The 10,015-nt window shown below is 46.7% G+C and overlaps 1 long non-coding RNA gene across 1 annotated transcript; it reads left to right on the top strand.

Moving 5' to 3' along the window:
* Positions 1-6,307: 6,307 nt before the first annotated feature.
* Positions 6,308-9,672, top strand: LOC307134935. The gene is made up of 4 exons (XR_013817614.1): positions 6,308-6,577; positions 7,640-7,721; positions 7,815-7,945; positions 8,243-9,672. It is a non-coding gene; the product is annotated as an uncharacterized lncRNA (long non-coding RNA).
* The last annotated feature ends 343 nt before the right edge of the window (positions 9,673-10,015 follow it).

Below are 10,015 nucleotides of genomic sequence, written 5' to 3'. Positions count from 1 at the left end.
CCCTTTCGAAAGGGAACTCGCGCTGCGTCAGCTGACGCTACGTGGAACGATATACCCACGCCATGCCGAGGGGAGTGCATGCCTACTGGCAGTGACAACTGTCGGGTCAAGCAAATTCCATTGAAAAGCCTGAACCACTCCCCCTCTGGTCACAAGAGGCTGTCAGTGACAGCATTCCCTACGGTCATAGCCCAAGCTATAAGCCTCGTCAGGAACCTTAGTGCGGCTGCACGAGGTCCTATTCAGGCTGCTCAAGGCCTGGATCCAACCTATTCAAAAGAAGGGGGCTCCTTTAAGGGAATGTGGCTAGGGGGCCCTAGGGTAAGCCAGGTTGCAGGCTAAATTCCCTCCCATGGGAACCAAGTAGCAGAAGCAACCTAGGGTAAGACCATCCTCGGATGCTGCCGAATAAGGGCCAGATATTGACAGCAAGGTCCCCACTAGCTGTCAGCATATGCCAGTTAACAGTTCCTGAACTGAGAACCCAACTCCTCAGGGAGACCTAGTGAGGCCTATTATATAATAGCAGTACATGCCAAATGCTCGAGAATCCAGATGGATCTGGCTCATCGCCTAGAGAGAGGTGTGGTTCTCTCTGACGATCGGCCAGATCACGAGGGGCAGCTGCCAGGGGAGGAATCAGACCTTTCCTCCTCTTCGTCAGCTGGTGCTCTTCCAGATGAGCAAGGGATGGCTGAGCAGGGTGGTGACGAACTGGCTGAGGCCGAACCCTCTCAGCCGCCCTGCCCCGTGTATGAGGAGCTGTTGGAGGTAATGGAGCGTGCCACCGCTAGGCTGCAGCTACAGTGGCGGCGCGTTAGGAGAGAGCCCGCGCGTTAGGAGAGAGCCCGCGCGTTCGAGCCGTCTCGACGATCGGTTTCTCTCCGACGTTAACCCAGCGGCTCCCGGGAGTCTTCCATTCCTCCCGGATCTTCATGATCAGATCTCGGGGGCATGGAATAAACCGTACTCGGCTCGGATCTTTCGATATCAGCGGGGAAATTTAAGCACATAAGCGCCGAGTCCGGTTATGTGTCGATGAGACGTTCGCAAACTATCTCGTATCTGGGAGGCCATCGACACTGAGAACTCCAGCCCTGCTCTCTAAGGCGCTTAAAACTACCTCGCGCCTTAATGGTAGGGCATACACGTCAGCAGGTCAGGCTGCGGCGACTCTGCACACTATGGCAGTGTTGCAGGCCTACCAGGCTGATCTCCTGAGGGATCTCGATCAGGGGGAGGGCCTACCCCCTGATGCGATGGCCGAGCTGCGTCGCACCACGGATTTTGCTCTCCGGGCCACCAAACAAACAGCGGTCGCCATCAGTTGCTCGATGGCGGCTATGGTGGCCACGGAGAGACATCTGTGGCTGAACCTGGCTGACATCGGGGGGAAAGAAAAGACCTTTCTCCTCGATGCCCCGGTCTCGCCCTCTGAGCTCTTCGGCACCTCCGTCGAGGCGGTGGTGGGAAGATTCAGAGAGGCGAGGGCGTGCTCGGCGGCATTTAGATCTTGCATTCCGCTGAGGCGGAAGGCTCCGGTCCGTCACGGTCTGAGGATTGGCGGCAGGACCAGTGAGCTAGTGTCGCTTCTCGTGCGCCCCCTCCTGGTCGGAGTAGGGCGTGGAAGAAGCGTGACTCCCGCACCCGGAAGAGGAAGGACGCCGGGCAGGTGACCCGGAACCAGCTCCGTGGAGGACCACACTGGGATCAGTCTCCGCCTTCGAGGAGGCGCTAGCCTGCCACAGTCCCTTCCTCCAGTTAATTCCCTTTTCCCCGACAAGCCTCTTACATCAGGCCGGTGGGCCCGTGATGAGCGGGAAAAGGAAGTACCGCAGTCTCTGACGGCCCGCCTGGCTTGGTGTGTGAGAGCGCCCTCGAGCGGGTCGGTGGTAATGTTGCACCTAAGCACACACATTGTGAATTAAAGCTTGTGGGTGGATATCAATGGCGCGCTGCAGGTGAGCGTGTAAGTCCCCTTGAGAAGGAAAATATCAATATATTTTCTGACTTGTGCTCCCTGCTGAGGGTTTCGGGATCACTGTTGGATCATTGGATATTCTGTAGGGCCTGTAGTTCCCCTGTTAGGATGGCCAGAATGATCATTATACACCAGTCGCTATTGGGCTCCATGGTGAGCTATTGTTGCTAGTAAAGAGCCAGCAGAAAGGATATAGGGTTATGTTTTAGAGCGGTTTTGCTCGCTGTATGGAATAACGTTTTTTAACCTCCCTAGTCAAAAAAAAAAAAAAACGGGAATATCGCTGGTAGTGCCGCTCATTCCTGTGGGTTTGTAGCGCTTTTTCTCTAAAAAAAGTAAAGGCTTTGTGTACGAATATCCAAGCTTTAAGCTTGTAACTGGTAGCCGCCTCAGGGTAGGGCGGTCTGTATCTTCTCTCAGTATAAATTGTCTGGAGAATGAGGGATCAGACAATGCTAGAACTGCAGTTAGATCTAGAGCCTCAGGTATAGATCTATATTGGCCTAGGCTTCTAGGGATTACGGAGTCACCTGCCAAAAAGCATTGGCACTCCGGGTAGCTATTCGATTATTGAATGTAGCTTTTATTATGTCCCTAATGTAGCCTCCTCTTATTAGAGTCGTCCGGCCAAGGCCCGCCCCCTTCCCTGCGTTTTTTTATTAGTAATGCATGTTGGTGCTGTGCAGATTTGATAGCGACCTAGCCAGTGGTCGTGGCGAGGGTTAGGCCATCTTTTCGTTTAAATACGAAGATGTTGTATGCATTGTTCAACTCTGCCCTCCAGAGCTAGTTTGTTAAAAGCCGCCAGTTTTTGGCAGGCTCTGGTCCTGTTTATATGTCAACTGGCCAGGTGGCAGTACTCCTCTGATAAGGCAGGGTAGATTTGAGTATCCCACTCCTAGCTCTGTATCATTCTGCCTCACCCATGGCTCGGATTGAGCAGCACTTCGTAACCTTTGTCATATGTTGGTTTGAGCTCCCTTGAAGCCAGAGCATTGCCATGGCTGACGCCCTTGCAGTAATGGTAGGCCGCTCTAAAGCTAGGTCCTTCATGAGGTGGGTGGCGTGCGTGGTACTCCCCCCACTTAGGGGGTCCAGGGCGATGTTTTTGCCGAGTACCCTGTCATGAGTGATGTAATTAGGTTCCAGAGAATGTAGGCGCTGCTGGTAAGACTGCACTGTCATACAGTAGGCCCGAATGTAGGCCGCTGGGATGGATTAGCCCCAGGTTGAGACATTGGGGAAGCCAGTTGGCGGTGAGCAGCCAACTCGGGCAGTCTGGGCAGTAGACTCCGGGTCAGGTGGTAGGACTCAGTAGGCCTCCTTGCAAGTGAGTCCCGATGTTGGGGAGGTTTACCGATTAATAGCTGCAACCTAGATAGGTAGTCAGCCTTGGAAAGTTGGCCTTTTTGCAAAATCGGCCCCTTTTGTATTGCTATATGTGTTTACTCCCCAATGATGTCGGCCTCAAGTAACAGAATTCCCAACTAATAACCCTTCTGAGTAGTTGGATGTTATCTTGTCAGCCAGCAGAGAAGCTACTGTCAGTCCAGGAGTTATGGCACCCAGTTTTTCATGCCTGCCATCAGGAAGCCGTCTGCTGTAAGGTAGTAGGCCCTACAGGCCTCCCTGAAGATGGGCTCCACGGACGCCAGTTGGCAGTCGACCGTGACAGTCAGCGTGGATTGCGAGCAGGCAGCAGGCCCCTTCCAGGTCTCCCGGTGGGCTTGCAATCGGGTAGTAGGCCTCACCAGGCCTCTGCTGGATGTGAGTTCCTAACCGTCCCTAGGGGTGAGCCCCGGGACCAGGATGCCTCTGGCAGCAGGCAGGTGGGATTACCAGGTAGTAGGCCTCACCAGGCCTCCCTGAAGGTTTGCCATGGGTAGAAGGCCTCAAGCCGGGCCTCCCCTGACGGCACGTCCCAGGGCTTCAGTCATGTGGACTAGCATGGACTGTTGGCAGGTGGTAGGCCTCACTCGGCCTCCCTGAAAGCTCATTACCAGGTGATAGGCCTCACTAGGCCTCCCTGAGGTTGAGTTCCCGAGTCAGGATATTCGGGCAGCTAGCATACCCTGCAATTAGCCTCCCTGAGGAGACAAGTTTCTGTTTTCCAGCTACTTCGACAGTTGGCTTCGGCTGCTATCAGGTAGTAGGCCTCACCAGGCCTCCCTTCAGCCGAGTTTCCGAGTTTGGATTCTCGAGCATTTGGCATGTACTGCTATTATATAATAGGCCTCACTAGGTCTCCCTGAGGAGTTGGGTTCTCAGTTCAGGAACTGTTAACTGGCATATGCTGACAGCTAGTGGGGACCTTGCTGTCAATATCTGGCCCTTATTCGGCAGCATCCGAGGATGGTCTTACCCTAGGTTGCTTCTGCTACTTGGTTCCCATGGGAGGGAATTTAGCCTGCAACCTGGCTTACCCTAGGGCCCCCTAGCCACATTCCCTTAAAGGAGCCCCCTTCTTTTGAATAGGTTGGATCCAGGCCTTGAGCAGCCTGAATAGGACCTCGTGCAGCCGCACTAAGGTTCCTGACGAGGCTTATAGCTTGGGCTATGACCGTAGGGAATGCTGTCACTGACAGCCTCGTGTGACCAGAGGGGGAGTGGTTCAGGCATTTCAATGGAATTTGCTTGACCCGACAGTTGTCACTGCCAGTAGACATGCACTCCCCTCGGCATGGCGGCGTGGGTATATCGTTCCACGTAGCGTCAGCTGACGCAGCGCGAGTTCCCTTTCGAAAGGGAACGTCTCCGGTTATGTATATAACCTAGGTTCCCTGAGAACAGGGAACGAGACGCTGCGTCGCTTTGCCATGCCTCAGGGCCTGCCTGCTAAACAGTCCCTTCAGACGAAGAGGTGGTGTCATGTTGGCAAGGCACCCTTATATACTTCCTGGTCGCATCTTGATGACATCATGGGCTGTCGCCGGTCAATAGGATTGACGTGGTTCGATTGTGATTCAGACACCTGTCACGCTGGAGGCATTCCTCGTAGCATCAGCTGACGCAGTGTCTCGTTCCCTGTTTTCAGGGAACCTAGGTTACATACGTAACCGGAGACGATCTCACTTTACCCCAGCTTAGGGGTGAACTGAGACAGACCAGAGAAATTGAACAACTTTCTTTATCCACTCTGAAACTACCATAACAACACATGTTGTAACAGTTAGAATCCTGACAGCTAGCTTGACAACCACACATTCCAGAACTAATGTCGGACTATTAACCCTTTCGCACGTACGTTCTAAATATTCAGACTGGCAGCCTGGCGTGAGTTTTTTTTTGCGACCGTTATTATGCAATGACATGCGTTCTAATTTCCATGGTAACACATCAACCTTGACACGTGAGTTTTTGCAGTCACAATGGCGCTCATGGTGGATGACCGCGTGCAGGTGAGCACTCTATGAATGTTTTGCTTTATTTTTTTAATTCAAAACCTCTCACATTATTTGTTAGCGTGTACACACTATGGTTGACATGTTTATGTTGCTATTTTTTCCCACTGCTTTGAATTTCGCTTGCACACGGCATTTTGCATCTCCCTCACAACATCCGCGTGACAATTGGTGAGTATATTTTAGTTTTCATTTCCTATTTTGGAGCACATATAATTATTTACAAGCATGCAATAAATATGAATAAAGATGTTTTAAAAATTCTCTTGTAAAACGAACAGTACTCAATAATGTGGACGTTCAAATGTCATGTTTGTCGTTTTGCACATTGCAAATATGCTCCGTGCATTCGGTAAAGTTATTAGAGTTCAGTTGACTTGATACGTAACATGAATAAATTATATATTATTTATGTTTTAGTGTTAATATTGTTACTGAGTTTTATATCTCACTAGCAAAGCAGAGAAAAGCTATATGGTCACGCCTCACTATTAGCTTGCATATATATATAGTTTACATGATGTCAAATACCATGTACCTTTTCTCTGCTTTACTAGTGAGAAATGTGTTGTATAAGTTTAGTATAATTCAAACGCATGTCATTTGTTAAAAAGAAATTGCAAAATTTACACATTTCATTCATGTTTTATTAAATCTTCAATTTAAGCTAAATGTTTTTTGTTTAAACTATTATACATATATACACACTTTCTAATAAAATTACAAAAATTATAAATATGATTACAATGAACAACAATCAAAATAGTATTATAAACAAAACAATAAATATACTCTGGTAAAAAAAAATCTTTAAAACAAACTATATACATATGTTTATACTAAATAAATTACAAATATAATTACAATTAATAAACGTAAATAAATAAATAAACTCTGACTTTATACACATTTAATATTTCTTCAGTGTGTGGTACTCCTCAAAGCAAGGGACCGCACACAAGGGAGTGTTGCACGGCACACACATGTGCTTGGTGAGACGCCTCTGCTTGCTCTTCCGTGTGCTGGAGAGGCAGACCTTGCAGTGCCGCCTGGTCCTGCTGCCCTGGGAAGTGGTCTGAGGGACTTCAGACAGAAAATGCCTGGCTGTAAGGCGCAGAGGAGTGTCTAAGGCAGGTCGCCCTCCTTTGGCTGGACACCTCGGTGTGCTGTACTCCTCCAGCAGCCCTCTCATCAGGTTAGTCCTGAACTGCAGGGAGGTGATTTCCTTTCCTACTCACAGTAGAACACATCAATAGGGCGTAAGGAAGAGAATAGAATTGTATGTGACAGTGTGGTCTGTTTATTATTGTAAATTTGTTAATAGAGGGTATGCATGTGACATCACTGTCAGCTGGAGTGAATTCGATTAAAATGTGATTAAGCTCATAATCACATGAACACACGTACGCCAATTTTAATCGCATTAAAAAGGCAAGTAAACACCTTAATCGCAATATTACCGCTCTGACCAAAGTGTGCATGTGCGTGGATGTATACGGATGCTGTGCATTGTTCACACAATTTAACCATGAATTAACTCCGTGACATTATTCTGAAGTTTTCTCTTCTCCAAATCACTAAACACTGTCGACACAACTCGCTGTGCAGTCTCTGCTCCTCATCTTCATCCAGACGCGAGAACAACGTGATGACAGCGTAGGCAAACCCGGCATTGCGATGTTCATCACGGTGCTGAATAATATCTTGTACGGCCATAAAAATGTATTTTGAATTTGATGCGAGTAGATTAAAACAATGGCCAGTAACATGCATAATGTATGCCTATCTGAGTGTGGTATAACTTATTAGCAAATAATAAAAATTGCATTGGAAGAGAATTTTTTTTAAAAATCTTTTAGTTATAATTGAATTAATTTAAGGACTGACACAATTTGTTCAGTAAACCACTGTTTGATTAAAAAAGAAGCTATTTTAAATGTAGTTTTCTCTCCCCTGCTGTACCGAACCGTGACTTCAAAACCGAGGTGCATACCAAATCATCCATGCATACCCTTTATAACACTTATGTTTACATTAATTGAAAATGTAATCACTTTTTATCTTGTTTATATTATTTGATTTATAGAAATATCTTACCAGTTATTTGCCTGTAGACGATGTGGCTGTTAAGTAAAACCGTGTCTAACAGGTGAAAGAAGACCTTCTTGTACCACTTGGTAGACTTTCTGGTGCACTCAAGAAAACCAGTCATCATGTCTGCTTTGTCAACTGCCCCCATCTTTTTATTGTACTCCAGCACACAGACTGGCTTCATCTTTGCTTGCCCAGTGATGTGATCCAGCTTCCCTGTGGCTGCCATACCAGTTGGGTGGACTGTGGTAAGGACATGCACATCTCTTTTATCATGCCATTTGACTGCCAACTGCGATCCATTTTCCTTACATTCCACCTCACCCTTTGTCATCTTGCAGGGGAATGTTGGCATCCCTTTCCGGTTTGCACGCACCGTCCCACAAGCTCCAGTGTCAAGAGACAAGAGGTGCTGGAAAAGTGTGGGACTACTGTACCAGTTATCCACGTAAAGGATACGACCCTTTCTGAGGTAAGGTGCCAGTAGTGTCATTACAACAGACCCAGAAATCCCAAGTCCTTGGTAGTGCTGTATGTCACTGTTAGATCCGGAGTAAATGATCATGTCCTGCACATAGCCAGTGAGCACATCACACAAAACAAAAAACTTGACCCCAAATCTGTGCCGTTTAGATGGAATGTACTGACGAAATGCTAGCCTGCCTTTCCACTTCATCAGAGATTCATCAACACACAGATCCCTGTATGGCACAAAAATGCGACGAAAGGAGGAGGTGAGAGTAGTAAAAATATTTCTGATTTTTTTCAGTGGGTCATTGAGAACTGCTGTTGCATTGTTCGCAAAGTGAAGACAGCGGAGGAGCAGAAGGAAGCGGTCCTGTGAAAACAAAGACCCGAAAAATGGTGTCAAGAGCATGGGGTCTGTGCTCCAGTAATCCCGAAGAGATGGCTTTTTGATCACCCCCATTAGGAGAACTGCCACTAAAAATGTGTACATTTCAGGGATATTTGTTGGAACCCATTTATCCATTTTTCCCCTCACTTCTTTTTCTTTCAAGTCAGAGGCATAGCGGTTTGTTTCCTCCACAATTTCTCCGACAACTTCTTCAGTGAAGAACAATTTAAAACAATTGACCTCACTGGGGGATTCTGGTGGATTTTGCACACCACACTGTTGGTCGTCAAAAATGCCTGGGCCAGGAGGATTAAAAAGGTTGGTTACCTTCCAGGATGACAAGTTTACCTCAGCTGCTGAAGGTAAAATATGTCCTGGCGTTGTGGAAGAAGTCTCATCTTCACCCTCAGTGTTATCAAGAGCTTCAAGGTTCGGGGGAAGGTCTTCATCACTGTCACTCTCTGCCTCACTGTCAAAATTCTCCTCATCAGAATTTAAAAAAAATCTCCTCTATTTCCTCACATGTCAGTTGTCTTCTTTTAAATACATTTTCTGCCATTTTCTCTGAAGTAGTTAGAATCTGGTAAATTGTATTAAAATTGTGTCTGAAACTGGTACCAACGCGAGTGTGAGGTAACAGTGACGTCAACAGTGACAACTTGTCAGCGGGAAAAAATGCTTGCAATGCATGACTGTTAAAATGTTTTATTATTTTTATACAAAATATTTTCAAACTTGTTAACTAAATTAAATGCATGCAAGTGAACTCCTTATGGTTTATATACTTATTAAAAATATATATGTTAGTTGATCGGTAAGTTATCACGAGCTGTGGGCGGGGCGCCGCCATTATGTGTTTACAACAGTACCAGGGAGCCGAAGCCTGCTGGATTTACACACAAGATCACCCACTTCTCCTGATATATGTGACATTACGTGAGGGAACAGCCTAGACTGATCGTACACGTCAAAGGGTAGAAAATGATCGTGTTTTTTGATCTGTAATGTTATAGCGAGCTAACGTCATGACTTATGAGCGCTCGTGCCGCGATTATGTGTTTACAACAGTACCAGGGAGCCCAAGCCTGCTGGATTTACACACAAGATCACCCACTTCTCCTGATATATGTGACATTACGTGAGGGAACAGCCTAGACTGATCGCACACGTCAAAGGGTAGAAAATGATTGTGTTATTTGATCGGTAATGTTATCACGGGCCATTATATGTTTACAACACTGATATCTTGCTGTTATATATATAGTAGTATGCAATTACAAACTATATTTAGTTTTTGCTGATATTTTGTGGTTGTGTAATGTAATTTGAAGTGTATGAAACCTAAAATAAACATTAAAAGACACCGAGCTCTGTCAGTCTCTCACTCACTCAGTCTTTGGCTCAGCGCCAGTCAGCGCGCTAAAGCAGATTTGAAATTTTGAATTTGGCAGTTGATCATGAGCGTTCTAATCACACCAGTGTGATCGTACGCTCCAGGGACCAGCCAAGCTTGATCACACGGGTGTGATCGTACGTGTCAAAGGGTTAACAGAATTGGTCAATTAAGCACACTTTTTTTCTAAACACTTGAAAGTAACTCGGAAAAAAATCAAATACAACATAATATAATTAAAACTGTTTTAATTAACATTCAGATGACAGATAGAACCAGTTAGATTAGAACAC

The sequence above is a fragment of the Gobio gobio genome, assembly GCF_949357685.1.
Source record: "Gobio gobio genome assembly, chromosome: 12".
NCBI lineage: Eukaryota > Metazoa > Chordata > Actinopteri > Cypriniformes > Gobionidae > Gobio > Gobio gobio.
The sequence above is the reverse complement of the archived record's forward strand: the minus strand, read 5'-3'. Positions and strand labels throughout refer to the sequence as shown.